Below are 17,820 nucleotides of genomic sequence, written 5' to 3' on the forward strand. Positions count from 1 at the left end.
TTTTTAAAGTTTTATTGAAGGAGTTCCCACTGTGGTTCAATGGGTTAAGAACCTGACTGCAGGAGGTCCCATCATGGTTCAACGGTAACTACCAGTATCCACGAGGATGTGGGTTCAATCCTTGGCTCTGCTCAGTGGGTTAAGGATCCAGTGTTGCTGTGAGTTGTGGTGTAGGTCGCAGATGCGGCTTGGATCTGGCATTGCTGGGGCTCTGGTGTAGGCCAGCAGCTGCAGTTGTTATTCGACCCCTAGCCTGGGACCCTCCATATGCCCCAGATGTGGCCCTAAAAAAAAAAAAAAGGAATCTGACTATAGTGGTGTGGGGCTCTGCAGAGGCGCGGGTTCGATCCCCATTCCCACCTGGCACGGTGGTCTAAAGAATCCAGTGTATGTGCAGCTGTGGCTGGCATTCAGTCCCTGGGCCATGACTTCCATATGCGGTAGGTGTGGCCATAAGTCAATCAATCAATAAATATTTATTGACATAGTTGGTTTACAAGAAACCCCTCGTTTTTAGAAGCAGAGTACCCTGGTGGCTCAGCAGGCTCTGGTCATGGCTGAGGCTGGAGTTGGATTCCTGGTGGGTATGGCCCAAGAAAATAAGAAATGGAGACTGAGGCCCAGGCTTTTGGAGATGGGCAGGGATCTGTCCCCGAGCACTCCTGGGCCAAGGGTCTTGTGGGGGATGGCTACCCACGACCTGTGACAGCCCCTCCCCTCTCCCATCAGCAGGAGGCCATCACCCTTTGGACGGATGGAGGCCCCTCCTCGGAGGCCCCGCTGCTCCTGCTCCCAGAGCTGGCAGCTTCCCACCCCCGGCCACTCTCCTCCTCCAGAGCCGGGACTGGCTGGCTCCTGCCAAGACCGCCCACAGCCTGGCAGGCCGGGTGGGGGAGCACACACATGCCCCCAGCCCAGCCTCAAGTTTCCTTTAGGTTCTAGGCGGTCTTCCTGGGAGAAACTGAGGTTCGGGGGGAGTCAGGGTCCCCCAGGGCCCCCCCCACCCCACGAGGTTCCGCGGGAGTTTCCAGACACACTTTGGAGGCTGGACCTCAGCGGGGTCTCCCCACCCCCTCTTTTCAGCTGTGAGAGTGGTGAAGGGGGGGCTGCTGGGCCTGGAGCCATGGCTGGGGGTGGGGAAGGGGAGTTGGCAGGGGTCCGGGCAGGAGGCCTGGCTGGAGAGAGACCGGGCCCCTCCTGGTGCTCCCTCCTGCCTGCCTCGCCCCACTCCTCAGCCCCCCATCCATACCCGTGATTGTCCCCGCAGCTCGGAGGGGCCCTGGGGCCCAGAGGGGCTGCCCAGGAGACCCTCTCTACGCCCCCCCTCCCCACCCTGGGATGCACAGAGGAGGGTCTTAAGCTTTGCCCCCTCGGCTTTGCCCTGGGGGCCTGTCTGGGTGGTGTCTGACTTCCGAGTGAGGGAGGCCGCAAGTTTTCGAGGGTGGAGCATTTTGCTGCCCTTGCTAAAGATGGCCTGGGTGGTGTGTGTCACCTCACAGGCTCAAAGTTAGGCCTGTTTGTGGGTTGAGCATGACAACTGCAAAGGGCAGATTCGTGTGTGTGTGTGTGTGTGTGTGTGTGTGTGTGTGTGTGTGGTGGGGGCTGTGGGCTGGGCTGTGTCCCTAGGGGATCGCCCGCTGTCATGGACTTGCACTTAGGCGCTGGGATCGCCAGAGCTGCCCCCCTCGCCCCCCCCACCCCCATCCCAGACGTGCCCCTGCCCCTCCATCAGCTCGTCTGAAATACCTCTGAGCATCTACTGAATAGAGTGTAGGTTCCCCCGATGGACGGGCCACCCCCAAGCCTGGAAAACGGACACCGCTCAACCTGTCCGACGGGCAGCTTCCTCACCTGCAGGGCAGGTGAGTTACCGGCTTCTACCTCTTGGTGGGAGCTTGGCACACGCTGACGCACGACAGGCACTCAGACGCCTGCCCAGGACGCTGGGACTGTGGCTACTGCGGGGGCTCCTGTCTCTCCCCCTGCTCGGCTCCTTGCCTGGGAGTGGCACCCAGCAAGGGCTCCAGCCCGGCCCCGTTTACGCTGCTGCAGGAGGAGGAGGGGGCTTGTGTCCCCCAGGGCCTCCCCGCATCTCGCTGCTCCCTCCGCCCTTCCTTTCTTTCAGACTTTCTGGACCTTGATCCCTTTAAGTCCCGGGAGGCTTGTCAGGCTCTCTCAACTGTGTCCCAAGTGCCAGAGCAGCAGTCAGAGGCCCTGCTGGATGGATGGACGGAGGGCCCCAAGCTCAGGACCCAGGCTCCGTCACTCACTCATCCCCACAGCTCCGACAACTGCACCCGGGCTGGAGGCTGGGAAACTGAGGCTCACCAGCTGAAAACCTTGCCCAGGGCCCAGGGCAACATCTAACTCTCAGACGCCCAAGGGACTTGGCCTCCCTGGACTCCCTCCTCCTTTTAAACAAAAAAAGAAATTCCTATTTTACTGCTACATCAGTATAAAGAAGAATATAGTAAGAAACATTATCTTCACCTTAAAATTCCTCCCCCCCTCTTTTTTTTTCACCGCCCTGAGGCATATGGAGTTCCCAGGCCAGCTGCAGCAATGCCTCCTTAACTCACTGTACTGGGGATCGAACCTGCATCCCAGCATTCCCAAGACCCCACTGATCCCATTTTGCCACAGAGGGAACTCCTAATTTTTTTCTTCTTCTTTTTCCTGTCTTTTTAGGGCCGCACCTGCAGCATATGGAAGTTCCAAAGCTAGGGGTTGGATTGGAGCTGTAGCTGCTGGCCTACACCACAGCCGCAGCAACACCAGATCCTTAACCCACTGAGCAAGGCCGGGGATCGAACCTGTGTCCTCACAGACACTATGTCGGGTTCTGAATCTGCTGAGCCAGAATGGGAACTCCCTTTTTTCCCTTTTTCATTTTAAACAGAATTAAAACTTTCATGGGCACCTAAAAAATAGTGTGGCCCCAGGCACTGTGTTACTGGGTCTGAAGAGGGGAAGTTGGCCTGGCAGTTTCCTCCCATCGGAAGCTGCCTTGAACCCAGGTCTTGAACCTGGATCTTCTGTACCCCCTCCCACTTTCGCCCCTCTGCCTGACACTCTGGGAAAGGACCTGATGGATTTTTGCTGCTTTTTGGCATTTCTTTTTTTGTCTTTTTTTGTCTTTTCTAGGGCCGCACCCATAGCATATGGAGGCTCCCAGGCTAGGGGCCTAGTCGGAGCTGCAGCCACCAGCCGACACCACAGCCACAGCAACGCCAGATCCAAGCTGTGTCTGCGACCTTCACTACAGCTCATGGCAATGCCAGATCCTTAACCCACTGAGCAAGGCCAGGGATCGAACCTGCAACCTCATGGTTCCTAGTCAGATTCGTTCCACTGAGCCATCACGGGAACTTGCCTGCCTTTCTTTCTTTCTTTCTTCCTCCCTTCTTCCTTCCTTCCTTCCTTTCTTTCTTTCTTTCTTTCTTTTCTTTCTTTCTTTCTTTCTTTCTTTCTTTCTTTCTTTCTTTCTTTCTTTCTTTCGTTCTTTCTTCTCTTTCTCTCTCTCCTCTCTCTCTCTCTCTCTCTCTCTTCTCTCTCTCTCTCTCCTCTCTCTCTCTCTCTCCCTCTCTCCCTCTCTCCCTCCTCTCTCTCTTCCTCTCTCTCTCTGTTTCTTTCTCTTTCAGGGCCAAACCCACATCATATGGAGGTCTCCAGGCCAGGGGTTGAATCAGAGCTACAGCCGCTGGCCTACGCCACAGCCACAGCAAGGCCAGATCCGAGCCACATCTGTGACCCACACCACAGCTCATGGCAATGCCAGATCCCTCTAAGCAAGGCCAGGTATAGAACCCACATCCTCATGGATAATAGTTGGGTTCATTTCCACTGTGCCACAACGGGAACTCCAGCATTTCTTTTTTTTTTTCTTTCTTTTTTTTTTTTTTTTGTTGTTGTTGTTGCTATTTCTTGGGCCGCTCCCACGACATATGGAGGTTCCCAGGCTAGGGGTCCAATCGGAGCTGTAGCCGTCGGCCTACGCCAGAGCCACAGCAACGCAGGATCCGAGCCGCGTCTGCAACCTACACCACAGCTCACGGCAACGCCGGATCCTTAATCCACTGAGCAAGGGCAGGGACCGAACCCGCAACCTCATGGTTCCTAGTCGGATTCGTTAACCACTGCGCCACGACGGGAACTCCGCCAGCATTTCTTAATAGCCATCCTGGGCTTGGAATGTGTTGTTTCTGAGTGATTCTAACAACCATTAATAATAATGATGATGACCAGGGAGTTCCCTGGTGGTCTAGTGGTTAGGATTCACTGCTATGGCTCAGGTTCTGTCCCTGGTCTGGAAACTGAGATCCCACATCAAGCTGCTACACACTGCGGCAATAGAGAAATAAAAAAATAAAACAGTGATGATTAGCTGTTCCCTTCGTGGCACAGTGGTTAAGCAGACCCAGCTAGGAACCATGAGGATGCAGGTTTGATCCCTGGCCTCACTCAGCAGGTTAAGAATCCGGTGTTGCTGTGAGCTATGGCGTAGTTCGCAGACATGGCTCACATCCTGTGTTGTTGTAGCTGTGGTGTAGGGCAGCAGCTACAGCTCCAATTTGACCCCTAACCTGGGAACCTCCATATGTCGAGGGTGTGAAAAAAAGAAATACTGTGACAATGACTATGATGTTAGCCCTTCACGAAGTCCCTGACACCTTTCAAGCCCTTTCATCTCTGTGATCTGAGTCCCCCAACAATCTAGGGAAGAGCAAGGACAGGTAAGTGGTCCCAGCTGGGACAGCTAGGACTAGAGGGCAGGTAAGTAGTCCCAGCTGGTAACCACAGCCCCACTGGTATCCACGGTCTGGGTGAGCAGGTGGCAAGAAGGAGCCGGGCTCGGAAATAGACCTGGGTGAGGCAGGAAGGTTGGAATTCAAGGGCAGGAGGGGAGCAGTGAAAGGAGGGCAGGGGGACAGAGGGATGGCTGACGGGCTGGAGTTGGGAGGTGTAAGCAGGGGAGGAAGGGGTACCCAGGGCTGCCCATGGAGAGGAAGAGTCCACTGCAGCCTTCTGGAAGGAGCTGAACTGAAGGCTGTGGGTGTGGTTACCGGGAGGGAGAAAGGGGGGGTATCTGGGAGGCACAACCACTGAGCTTGGTGACACGGGATACAGAGGAGAATGTGGGGGTTGACAGAGAGGTTCCCTAGATTCCAGCACTTAGAAGCCCCAGAAGCTGGAAGTGCCATTGCACTGTAAGTAATCAAACCACAACGATGCAGCAGAAGCTTTCTTAACCCAGCTGCACTTAACCCGCTCACTACGTCAAGCTACTCCACACCCTCTGTAACACACACGGGCAAGTGAAAGCTGGCGTTTGCTACTGACCCTTTCCGAAACCCCCAAACCCCCATCCCTGACAATGAAGTGGGTAGAATTCAAGGAGCTCCTGGAACCTTATTCACACCCTACCCCAGTTAGGAGCCCCTGAGAGGGGCTGCTCCACGCCTGTCCCAAGCTTCTGCCCTGCTCACCTAGAGCCACTGCCTTTGTCCCCAACCTCATCAAACCCATCAAACATTTTTTTTTAATCATTTTATTTTGTCTTTTAGGGCCACACCTGTGGCATATGGAGGTTTCCAGGCTAGGGGTTGAATCAGAGCTACACCAGATCCGAGCTGTGTCTTTGACCTACACCACAGCTCACAGATGGGAACTCCCATCAAACATGTTAATGTGAGTTCTTTTTTTTTTTTTATTGTCTTTTTGCCATTTTTTTGGCCACTCTCGCGGCATATGGAGGTTCCCAGGCTAGGGGTCGAATCGGAGCTGTAGCCACCGGCCTACACAAGAGGCACAGCAACTCGGCATCTGAGCCGTGTCTCCGACCTAAACCACAGCTCAGGGCAACACCGGATCCTTAACCCACTAAGCAAGGCCAGGGATGGAACCTGCAACCTCATGGTTCCTAGTCGGATTTGTTAACCACTGCACCACAGCGGGAACTCAATGAGTTCTTTATTAGAAGAATACACAAACTGCTGAGATGTAAATGCAAAAGCAGTCACTGGGTCTATGAAACTAAATTGACAATTTGGAAAGTCTTGCTCAAAGTAATTTTTGTTGTCTTTTTAGTGCCACACCCGTGGCCTATAGAAGTTCCCAGGCTAGGGGTCGAATTGGAGCTGCAGCTGCCGGCCTACACCACAGCCACAGCAACACAGGATCCAAGCCATGTCTGCAACCTACACCACAGCTCATGGAATACCAGATCCTTGACCCACTGATTGAGGTCAGGAATCTAACCCGAATCCTCTTGGATATTAGTCGGGTTCGTTACTGCTGAGGCATGACGGGAACTCCTCAAAGTAATTTAACTTTTAACTTTTAAAAATTGCTGTTGAATTAGGTATAGATGAGAAAATTGTAAAGATCAGGGGAAAATGTAAAATCTGAGAAAGTTCCCTCATCAGGAGGCTGGTGGCTTCAGGTCCTGGCCATGGTGGTTGGGGGTGGGGAGTCTCGTCACAGGGCTGCTCAGGGCATGGCACCCCCCCCCCACCTCCACTGTAGCAAGAGAGAGAGGGTGAACACCCAAAACAGAAATTTAGATTTTTTAGGAGTTCCTGCTGTAGCTCAGCGGGTTAAGAATTAGACTGCAGGAGTTCCCGTCATGGCACAGTGAAATGAATCCGACTAGGAACCATGAGGTTGTGAGTTGGATCACTGGCCTTGATCAGTGGGTTAAGGATCCAGTGTTGCCATGAGCTGCGGTGTAGGTCGCAGACGTGGCTTGGTTCCCAAGCTGCTGTGGCTCTGGCGGAGGCTGGCAGCTACAGCTCCAATTCGACCCCTAGCCCGGGAACCTCCATATACTGCAGGTGCGGCCCTAGAAAAGACAGGAAAAAAAAAAAAAAAAAGCATCCAATTGCAGCAGCTCCTGTCCCTTTGGAAACACGGGTTTGATCCCTGGCCGGGCAATAGGTTAAAGGGTCCCAGCTGTAGTTCAGATTCAATCCCTGGCTCGAGAACGTTCACAAGCAGCAGGTGGGGCCGTTAAAAAAAAATTAGCTTTTTTAGACCCTAAACTCAGAAGTAATGATCCCATCGTCACTATTTTTCTATTCCCTGGAACAGAAGTACGTCCCTCCCGCACTCAGGGCTGGGGCCATGGCCCCCAGAGTGAGGATTCTTTGGGGCTTGGAGGCTGCCCACCGGCCGCTCCCGTGAGGACCTTTGGAGAGTGGGATGAGGGGTTTCCAGACGCGGATCCAGAACTTCACCCTGACGCTTCACTGCCACCCTGTGAGGTCAGCACTATTATTACTCCCGCTTGTGGGGCGCAGAGAGGGAGGGGGCTGGCTCTCAAGCCCACAGCCTGTAAGAGCTGGAGCTGGCTGGGAGCCCAGGGAGGAAGCTGGGGTGGGTACAGAGCGGAGGAGGCTGCGTGCGAGCCGTGGGCGCTAAGTCCCCCCTGGGAGCCAGTTATTTAGGTCTGAAGTTCAGGAAGAGGCAGGTTGGAACTGGCACTGTGGGCGCCCTCGGGGGAGGGGGGGTTGATGAATCTTGGGGAGGTGCCCCCCCCAGGAAGAGTGGGTACAAACCGGACAGAGGAGGGCTCTGTGTCCCAGGGAACCCCTGAGGCCGTGGTGGGAGGGGGAGCAGACGGCAGAGTGAAGCGGGGGCGGGGAGGAGGGGGACACCTCTAGGGAGCAGCCTGGCTGTGAAAAGGCACAGGGGCGGGACAGTAGCTACCGGGGGTGTGGAGTCCAGAGCTGAGGGGGGGTTCCCGTTTCAGTTCAGTTTGGCCTCGGCCGGGTAGCGGGTGGAGCCGGGTCCTGGCTGTGGCCACGCCCTCTGCACTCTCTAGGGGGCGGTGCTGCCCCGGCCCGTCAAGGGTGACACCCCCGGATGTGGCCTCTCAGGTCAGTGGCCTCCATGCGGAGTGTGTCATGGTTGCCCCACCCAGAGGCTGTGCCCCCTACCCAGCCGGTCCAACCCGTTTGCCGGGCTGTTGGCTGTGCCCCTGCTGCCCCTACCACTGCCCTGGGAGGGAGCTACCGCCTTTCAAGGAGCAACCCACCTCCTCAGACCAGGCTGGCATGTGGCCAGCGGCCGCCTCCTCCAGGGAGCCCACTGGGCCTCCTCCGAGGGATTTGCACAGAGAGCTGCAAGAATCCACCCCCACCCACAGCAAATGCAGATATTCAGTGCTTTCTCCCCAGAGCCAGCTTCCCAGCCCTCCCCAGGTGCCACAGGCCCTGCAAGGCTTGTCCTCCTTCCCAGTGGCTCTTTCTGCCCCCTTCCTGACCGGAGGTAAAATCTCTCCAGCAAACACTGGACAGCCTTTGGCCGATCCCTGATTCCATCTGACTGCCCAGCTCCCCAGATGCCCAGCTAAGCCTCACTGGCCTTGGGGTAGAGGTGTCCCAGTGTGCTGGGCCTTCACCATCTGGCCCGACCTGCGCACTGCTGGCTTCCCCCCGCCTCGCCCCGCCCTTGTACCCCCCCACCTCCGTGCCTTTGCCCAAGCTGCTCCCTTGCCTAATAGGCGGCCCTTATCCAAATGTCAGAACTCTCTCCCACCCAAGGCCTGCTTGCTAACTTCCTAACTTCTCCGGGCCTCTGTTTCCCGGCTGTAAGGCTGTAACAGGAAGGCGCTGGGAGGAGGGGAGAAAAGCGAGGCCCGCAGGGGGCTGGAAGCCGGCCCCCCACCCCACCCCGAGCCTCGCGGCCTTCTGGGCCCATCGCCCAGCCCGCTGTGCTCCTCATCCCGGCCAGGTGCTCGCTAAGCCTTGCCAGGTGGTGACGAAACCACGGGCGGCCCAGCCCCAGCTCCCAAGAACCAGCGCAGGGCCCCTAAAACGCGGCGCGGGCGGCCCAGCGGGAGAACATCTGTGCGGAGCTGCTGGGAACGGGCGGCGGGATGAAATCCGAGAGCCGGGGCTCCGCTCCCCGCCGCGCCACACCCCGGGCTCGCGGAGAAGGGGCGCACGGCCGGATGTTTCGGGCCCTCCGCCCGGCTGAGCTTCGGGAGCCCCCCCCCCCCGCGCCCCGCCGTGGCCTCGGCTTCCGCGTCTGCAAAATGGGGCGAAGACACCGCCTCCAAACCGAGCCCCTAACAGCGGGCCTCACGGGGGGCGGGGTGGGGGGACGGCCTAAAGTTCAGGACCTACGGTAACTCACAGCCACTGCGGGCGACGTCTCTGAATACCTCCCCCTCCCCCAGGACACTTCTGTGACCGAGACTCCACCCCCAGAAATGCCCTGGCGGCAGCCGGAGCCGCTAGGGGCGCGCGACCTCCCGGGGCCGTTTTCACGGCGATCCCCTGCTTCGGGAGAGGAGAGGGAGGCACGGAGGGGCTCAGTGGCCTCCAAGGTCTCAGGAGGGTGAGGTGGGGTCCAAGTTCAAACCCAGACCTGAAGGTCCATGTTCGCCCCTCCCCTCCTCCCCCCAACAAGGGCCGCAGCGTTTTCCTCGGCAGGGAAGAGCCACTGTCGCCGCTCGCCTGGGGGGCAGCACCGCGCGCCACCGCACAGCCCGGGGACCACGCCGCGCGTTTCGACTCCCGCAGGGCTTGCGGGTGGGGGTGTCCGGTGCCGACGCGCAGTCTGCGCACTTGGGGCTCCGCGCCTCCGGGACCCGCGGGCGACCGGCTCCCCCAGGCCAGCGCTCGTGTGTCCCTCGGCCTCCCACCCGAAGAGGGATTAAGTGGGAACTTTGACCCCTGTCCCCGAGCCCTGATGGGGAGAATTAATCCGATTGTTTTCAAACCCCGGCCCTCGCCTTGCAAACTGCCCCCGCAGCCCGGCTGCCCTCTCCCTCTCTCAGGCAGGTCTGCGGGCGTCTCTTCCCTTTAAGGCCCTGTGGCTTTGCGGGGAGGGGCTTGTTGGCCCATTTTAAGGCGGCCCAGGGGGTCGGGCAGTGCCTTGACCAGGGGTTCGAGTCCTGCAGTGCTCTTTCCTGTGCTTGTGGACGCCCCCTCCCCCTTTGGAGGCCCACTTATCCGGGAAGGCTTGCCTCCACTTGGTGACTCATGCCGGGAGTGGGTCCTTTGTTCAGAGCCCTGGGCGCCTGCTGGGGAGGGCGCCCACGTGACTGCTTCTTTCTCCAGATCCCCAGCCCTGCCGCCTGGACTTGACCCCTGCAGGGCCTGGAGAAAGGCCATCCTGCAGCTTCGATTTCCCACCGCCCTCTGCACTGGCTTTGTGACCTGTGACAGCTCTCCCGGGCTGTATCTCCAGGGGCCTGGTTCCCACCCCTTGGGAGCTCATCATGCGGGTTCCTTGGCCCACCTTCCAATGCCTCTTCCTTCAGATAAGGGCGCTCTGATGTTCCAGAAGGAACCCTCCTGAGCCAACTTGGGAGTATGGTATAGTGGGCGGCACCCCACCCTCCTAGCTCCAGGCCTGGCAATCAGCATGCCCCACTGCTTTAGAGAAGGGCACCCAGCCCTGCAGGTGGGCAGGGGGCTGGTGTCCTCAGACAGGGACCTCATCCACGGGAGGGTGAGGGCAGAGAGCAGAGTCTCGGGGTCCCAGGGCCCTGGGTGCAGCTCGGTCTGAGGCTGGGTCCACACTGGACTTGGCCTCTTGGCTTTTTGACTTCAGGCTGCTTAGAGGCTTCCAGTCCCCACCTGACTCTGGATTCCATCTGGACTTGGTTATCAGTTCACGCTAAGCTGTCCAGGGTTCCATTCCTGCATTCAGCACCTGCTCTCCGAGTTGGCCTCAGGATGTGTCCTGAGGGACACAGACACAGGCCTGCCCGGCCTGGGATGTTTGTTACAGGGTGATCCGTGCCACCCAGCTACGGGGAGGCGGATGGAGACACCGAGAGACCTGCAGTTTGAGTTTGGAAGTGACTAGTGAAGGGGCTGGAGTCAGGGAGACAGAAAGTGCTCTGAACAGTTGGCCCTGAGACTGGAGAGGACTCCCAGTCTCCTTTGAAAAATCGGCTGTGGGGGCGGGGAGCCGAGACCGCCCCCCGGAGCCTTGTGGGCCACATGCAGGCCTTTGGATTTTAGCCCGACAGCACTCAGGAGCCGCGCATGGGCTGTACGCGGGGTGAGGTGCGGCCAGTTAGGGTTTTAATAGATCCCTCTGGCCTCGGTGGCTTCCCAGGCTCTGCCAGCTTGGCAGGAAAAGCCCTAGTGGGCTTTGTGGGAGGGTGAGGGGATGGGCGCGATGCCCATTTTGCAGATGTGAGATCCTGCCTGTGATGGGCTGGACCACTTCGGGAAGGCGTCCCAGGCTGCAGATAAGCAGGAATCACAGGAAGATGTGCCAAGAGGCAGATGTGGGTAGAGGAGGGACTGAAAGGGAACAGCATGTGCAAAGCGGAGAGGCAGGAAAGAGCACAGTGTGCCCAGAGAACCCCTAAATTAGAACTCGAGCGTCCGTGTTCCCAGGTGGCTCAGCGGGTTAAGGATCCGGCACTGTCACTGCTGTGGCTCTGGTTACTGCTGTGACACAGGTTTGATCCCTGGCGTGGGAACTCCCGCATGATGCCAGTGTGACCAAAAAAAAAAAAAAAAAAAAAAGAGGAAGAACTTGAGCATAAAATCCTTGAAGTGTGAAGTGTGTCTGCACGTGTGTGTGTCTCTCCGAGGCTGTGAAGGTGAAGGTGCAGGCCAGGAGCAGCGATAGGGTCCACACTGGGTGGGCTGGTGGTTGCGGGAGGTGAGTGGGGGAGGATGAGCAGGGGGCAGGGAAGACCACGTCAAAGGCAAGGCTGTCAGGTGGGGAGGGTTTGCTAGTGGATGGGGGGGGGGAGGTTAAACATGGAGAACAAACCTCAGGCTTATCTCTGCTTCCTCTGGAAACTTTATAAAAACGATGGCAAAAAAGTTTAAAAGGGTATGAACACGAGAGAGGAGCTGACTGCCGATGAAAGCTCCAGCACATTTTAGGAAGATAGAAAGTGACAGGACTCGGCAGAGAAGGGGAACAGCTACCTACCTGCCTCTCTGGGGTGCTACATCCCATAAACCAGCACCCACAGACCAGCAGAAACTGGCGAGGCTAGGTCTGGGCACTGTGGGAGGTGGAGGAGGGTCTGATGGCAGCCCTCGTGGAGGACAGATCCTAAGGTGACCCTGATAATTTCCTGTCCCCTCATGTTCGAACCCCTGTGTAATCCCTCCCCTTTAAGTGCAGGCTGTGACTTCCTGCTGCTGCTGCTTTTCTGGCAGGAGTTCCCTTGTGGCTCAGTAGGTTAAAGATCTGGCATTGTTACTGCTACGGCTCTAGTTATAGCTGTGGCACAGGTTCAGTCCCTGGTTTAGGAACTTTTGCATGCCATGGGCATGGCCAAAAAAAAAAAAAAAGGTGAGGGAGAGAATCTTCTCCTGGGCTAAATGAGGTAAGCAGCCATGCAGAGGAAGCTCATGAGGCAAGGGACTGCGCGTGGCCGCCAGCTGCCAGCCTGCAAGAAGCCGGGGCCTTCAGTCACGTGGCCACAAAGACAGGAATCCTGCCAGCAACCAACCAAGTGAACATGGAGCCCATTTGTTTCCCCAGCTGACCCTACTAATGAGCATGCAGTGGGCGGCACCCTGACTGCAGCCCGGAGGGACCCTGAGCAGAGGACCAGCTCAGCCAGCCCTCCAACCTGCGGGAACTGCGAAAGAATAAATGTGTGGTGTGTTGCTGTAAGCGGTTAAGTCTGTGGCCATTTGTTACCCAGCGTAGAAAACGAATACACACCTAAATCCTCGCACAGCTGCTCATCGTCCACGTCCCTCTGCTTCCACCCAGCCCTTGCAGGAATAAGATGCACAGTCTCTGGAGAGGGATTCCAAAATCAGGGTGTCAGGCCTGGCAGAGGCGGGAAGGAGCATGGGGCTGGAAAAGATGCTTAAGTGACCACAGCTTCCCAATCCTTCCCTGCCCTGCTCCTGGCATGCCAGGAGTCAAGCATGTGTCCCCAGCAGAAGATCGATGGGAGGGGTCTTCCAGGGATAACCAAAGCACCAGCACTGGAAGACGCCCGGTCCCTCACTGCCCCTTGCTGTAAAGGTCATGTGACCTGCTTTGGTGAATGAAGAGAGAATGGAGGTGACATGTTGCACTTTCTGAGACTTTGAAGAGTCATCCAGGGGTCCCACCATTGTTCTTTTCCCTCTGCCACAGAAGAGCGTGTCCTGGAAAGAGGCAGCGCCTTCAGCCCAGATCACAGGATGAAAAGGACGCTCAGAGCAGAGCTGCAGCCCCCTGCAGATGCCATGGACCATCAAGAAATAAACTTTTGCTGTTGTGTGTCCCTGAGATTTGGGGAGTTATTTGTTACTGCAGCATAACTTAGCAAAGCTGACTGATGCACCCAAGAAAGCTGTCTGGATACCTGAAGACCCAAGAGGGAGTCCTTCCACATGGAGAGATTCCAGCTGGCTGGTCCGGGCTCCACGCTATTGTGAGTGGAAGCCAAGGGGCCCCAGGTGTCAGAGAAAACCCTTCAAATAGAAGAACAGAGACCAAAATAGATAGAAAAAAGGAAGTAAGGTGAAAAGAGGCAATTGAGAGAGCAGAAGAAAATGTTAAACCCATTTCTCAGAGAGGACGTTAAGCCAGAACAATGGTATTTGTTTGAAAGGAGCAAAGAGCTTGTAGAATTTTAAAAGATGAGAGTCAAGGCATTCCCTGGTGGCTCGGCAGGTTAAGGACCTGGTGTTGTCACTGCTGTGGCACTGGTTTGATCCCTGGCCCAGGAATTTCCACATGCCATGGGCATGGCTGAAAAAGAAGATAGGTGAAATTAAGGATGGGAGAAAGAGGGAAAGCCCCTAAAGAGTAGCCCTAAATGACAAAGAAATACAAAATAAGCAATAGAAAGAAGACAAAATTAGAGGACGAGCCCAGGAGTGCTAAATCCAAGTACAGGAGTCCCAGAAGGAGGGGCCCGCAGAAGGCCAGTCCCCAGAGTGCAGCGGCCCCCTGTGCCCTCCCCCAGCCCCCAGGCAGAGCTCTCTGCTTTGTGGGGTCTTTTCTAGCTCACTGGGGATAAATCAAAGATCCAGAGAGGAAAAGCATGTCTCCTATAAATGACTGAAGATTGGAGAGGCTTTGGGCTTCTTAATGGCAGAGCTGGGCGATAAGAAGGCCACGGAGAAATGCCTTCAGAATGTGGATGAAGTTTTTTTTTTTTTTTTTTAAATGGTTCTTTCCAGTTTATTGCATGAAGGAGTTGCTTACACTAGTCCAAGTTAAAAGCAGGCCCCAAATGGTTACATTATACAAGCAGTGAGGTTTTGAAACTTGCGACAAGGGACAGAAGGAAATTTTACTCATTGTCAGGAAATCCTCACTTAAGCTTCAGTGAGTCCAGAGCACTTAAAACCCATGAACCTTCAGCTGGTCGTCCTTGGCCCGTCCAACCTCTACAAGGAACTGGCATATGTTCTTGCACTGGTCACCCTGTCGCTCAATGACTTCACATTCTGGATGCTGCCTTACAGTGCCACTGCAGGCAGAGTTCTTCGTAAATGCCTTCGCTAGTCTCTTTTGATCCTAATCATCAGCCATCCCTTGGACAGTACTAAGGTCTTCCTGCCGTTTCTCTGTTGCATTCTTACCTGGACATAATCCTCAGAGCCACAGGAAGACCATCACCCTTACCTGCACTGGCAAAGGGGTGGAAAGAGTGAGGGGTCTGGATAGCGAACATACCATACGATGCCTTTTCCTCGGTGGAAAGGGCCTGCGGAAGGCCGTGGTGGGAGAAGGCCGGCAGGGGGGACAGAGCGTCAGGAAGCAAGGGGGCTCAAGGGGGAGGTTGCTGAGTCCTCGGCGGTGGCGGCGGCTCAGTGACTGGGGGCCCAAGATGGTTTTCAACTTGAAATTCTATACCTAGCCAAGCTATCACCAAGCACGAGGGTGGATGAAGACCTTTTCAAACGTGCAAAAATTATACGACTCAATTTTCCATGCACCTTTGCTCGGGAAGCTGCTGGGGGATCTTCTCTCACAAAGCAAGGAAACCAAGGAAGAGACAGATGAGACCTGCTTTTAACTTGGACTAGTGTAAGCAACTCCTTCATGCAATAAACTGGAAAGAACCATTAAAAAAGTCCCAGTAAAGGGGGACTGAACCCAAGAGAGAGGCAAAGGGGACTCCCTGGGAATCCCAGGTCCACAGTAGCCTCACTGGAGGCCCAGAGAGTGGCTAGCATGGATCCTTGCAGGAGGGGGGCTTCTGGGAGGGAAGCTGTGGGAAAATGGGAGGACAGATTCTGCCATAGGCAAGAAATAGATAGTACAAGACAGAGAAGGATACAAAGTAAGCTATTAGTTATCTATTGCTGCATAACAAATTGCCCCAAATTGATCTTACAGTTCCTGTGGTAGTCTGAGCAGGACTTAGGTGGGTCCTCTGCTCAGGGCTTCACAAGGCTACACTGGAGGTGCTTGCTGGGACTGCAGATTCATCTAAGGCTCCACTGGGGAAGGATACACTTCCAAATTCACTGAAGTTGTTGCTTGAATTCAGTTCCTCGCTGCGTAGGATTGAGGGCTTCAGCTTTTTGCGGCTTTTTTTTTTTTTTTTGGCTGCACCTGTGGCCTATGGAAGTTTCTGGGACAAGGATTGCATCCCAGCTGCAGCTGCAACCTATGCCACAGCTGTGGCAGTGCCGGCTCCTTAACCTGCTTCACCACAGTGGTAATTCCCTGTTTCTTGCTGACTATTGACCAGCACTGCCTTCAGCTCCTAGAGGTCACATATAGCTCCTTACCATGGCCACACGACATGGCAGCTTGCTTCTTCCGGGACAAAGAGGGTGCAAGAGATGCCAGCATGACAGGCTCTGCAATCTTGTCTCACATAAGCAGATATGGCCCATCACTGTTGTCATGCTCCCTTGGTTAGAGGGAGTCACTGGTCATGCTTCTCTCAAGGACAGGGGCTACCAAAGGGTGTGAACACGAGGCGGCAGGGATCTTTGGGAGCCATTTTTGAAGCAGCCTGAAAAAGCTAAGTATTAACTTCATGAAAACTAGAAGTTAAACTGGAAAGGAAATATAATTATCGGGCATTACTTGACTCAGTAACTGGTTATATAATCATTATGATGAAACAACCAAATATCACTTGGATCAAAAATTGTTACATATCGGTAAGGAGAAGTGACACCAGAAAGTACGTTGGTGCTGCAGGGACGGGGCTGAGAAAACTAAACCCTTGTCTTCCGTAAGAGGAAGTCAGTAGATAATGGCTCAAATTGGTAAGTCAAGTAACAGCAGCGCAGGCATGTTATTTATAAACACGGAGATAAAATCCAGAAGCAGCAGCCAAAAAAGTTGATTGTGGTTGCTTCTGGGGAGGATTGGGGGTGGGGCAGTCGGGGAGGGGCTACTGCTTTATATTACAAGGCCTATTTATCTTTCAAGATTCCGTGCGTGTCATGTGCATAGACTCGAAACTATTTCATTTCTTCCATAAAAATACACATTAATTAATAGAGGAAGCGATAAGGTGGGGAGGAGAAACATCCCCTGGAGTGAACGGCGAAGTCCCCAGGGGTCCTGAGCTCCTCCTTATCCTGGGGGAAGGGGCTCCCAGGATCCAGGGGAACTCCATCCGGGCACATACACGAGGGAATACGGTAACCGAAGCATCCACCGGGAGAATACGGTAACAGCCCGGGGACCGGGCTTTACCGGCTGCGAGGGTTTGGGAAGTAGTGGGGGGGGGATCCAGATCCCTCCCCTAGGGTGGGGGGGAGCCTCAGGCCCAAAGTGAGCTGTCCCCACCCTGCAGCCCCTCTCCACAGGCATTTGTTGGGAAAACTCTGAAGGCTATGAGGTTTGGTTTTAGTTTCAATTCAGTAGATTTTGTATAATTTGTTTTTATCTAAGTGATAAATGCTTCGGGTAACCACACTGGGAAGCACAAGATGTCTTGGAAGCGTGGCCCAGCCCTGGTGACTGCTACCAGGCCATCTGGCTTCCTGTCATTCTCTCTGTCTTTCTCTCCAGCTCACACCGGGGTCTCTCACTCTGCACCTGTGGTCTGCACCCCGCCTGAGTCACGTAGCCACCTGTCCAGGCGCTCCTCCCAGGACAAGAGCCCCAGAGAGAGCCATCTTACTCCTTTTCCAGGCCCTGTGCCAGGAGCCCCCGTTTGTGTGCCCAGTCCTGGGTGGTGGCAGGATGGGTGTAGGATTTCCCTTTTGTTAACCCAGCTGCATCTGGGACGCCTCCATGCGGCCTGCCAGGCTTTCTTTTGCCCTGCTGCCCTGGGAGTCAGAGTCTGGCTGGGAACACCTGCCACAGCCCACCGTGGGCAGCAGTGTGGTCTGAAGGTCTGAGGAGACTGGTGCAGAGGAGCTGGGAGGAGAGGAACGATGGGTGGAAGGGTTGGGGGCGAGGGAGTTTCTGGAGGTGTCTGGCAACCACTCAGAGCACAGGGCCTCATCTGGGCTGCCCACCTGCCAGGTGGGGCTGGGACTGGCTGAGCCACCCCCTGCCTGGAGCACAGTAGCTGGAGGGTGACTGGCTTTACCACTGCCTCCCTGCAGGTACTTCACAGTGGTTTCCACAACCTCGTTAACCTCTCTGGGCCTCGGTTTTCTCATCTGCAAAATGCAGATGCCAACAGCACAGCTGTCATAGGCGGGGAGGGCAGGGAGAGGAGTCTGGGGACACTCCCAGAGGAGGGGTGACAGGACTGGGCCATGAAGGCAGGAAAAGCCTCCTGAGTTGAACCTGAAGGCGGTCTGTGTCAGAATTTTGGTCTGGGAGTTCCTGTCGTGGCTCAGTGGTTAACGAATCCGACTAGGAACCATGAGCTTGCGGGTTTGATCCCTGGCCTTGCTCAGTGGGTTAACGATCCAGCACTGCCGTGAGCTGTGGTGTAGGTTGCAGATGCGG

At 55.7% G+C, this 17,820-nt stretch overlaps 2 long non-coding RNA genes and 1 pseudogene across 2 annotated transcripts; 2 read left to right on the forward strand and 1 right to left on the reverse strand.

The window, feature by feature from the left end:
* The first annotated feature begins 432 nt into the window (after window positions 1–432).
* On the forward strand, window positions 433–2,478 carry LOC125135714 (uncharacterized). Its single transcript, XR_007137038.1, has 2 exons — window positions 433–1,862; window positions 2,126–2,478. It is a non-coding gene; the product is annotated as an uncharacterized LOC125135714 (long non-coding RNA).
* Window positions 2,479–6,907: 4,429 nt separating this feature from the next.
* On the forward strand, window positions 6,908–12,609 carry LOC125136431 (uncharacterized). The gene is made up of 2 exons (XR_007137187.1): window positions 6,908–7,262; window positions 12,475–12,609. It is a non-coding gene; the product is annotated as an uncharacterized LOC125136431 (long non-coding RNA).
* A 1,674-nt stretch (window positions 12,610–14,283) lies between these two features.
* On the reverse strand, window positions 14,284–14,617 carry LOC125136907 (eukaryotic translation initiation factor 1-like; annotated as a pseudogene).
* Window positions 14,618–17,820: the final 3,203 nt, after the last annotated feature.

This window comes from Phacochoerus africanus, chromosome 9 (assembly GCF_016906955.1).
Source record: "Phacochoerus africanus isolate WHEZ1 chromosome 9, ROS_Pafr_v1, whole genome shotgun sequence".
In the NCBI taxonomy this organism is placed as follows: Eukaryota; Metazoa; Chordata; class Mammalia; order Artiodactyla; family Suidae; genus Phacochoerus; species Phacochoerus africanus.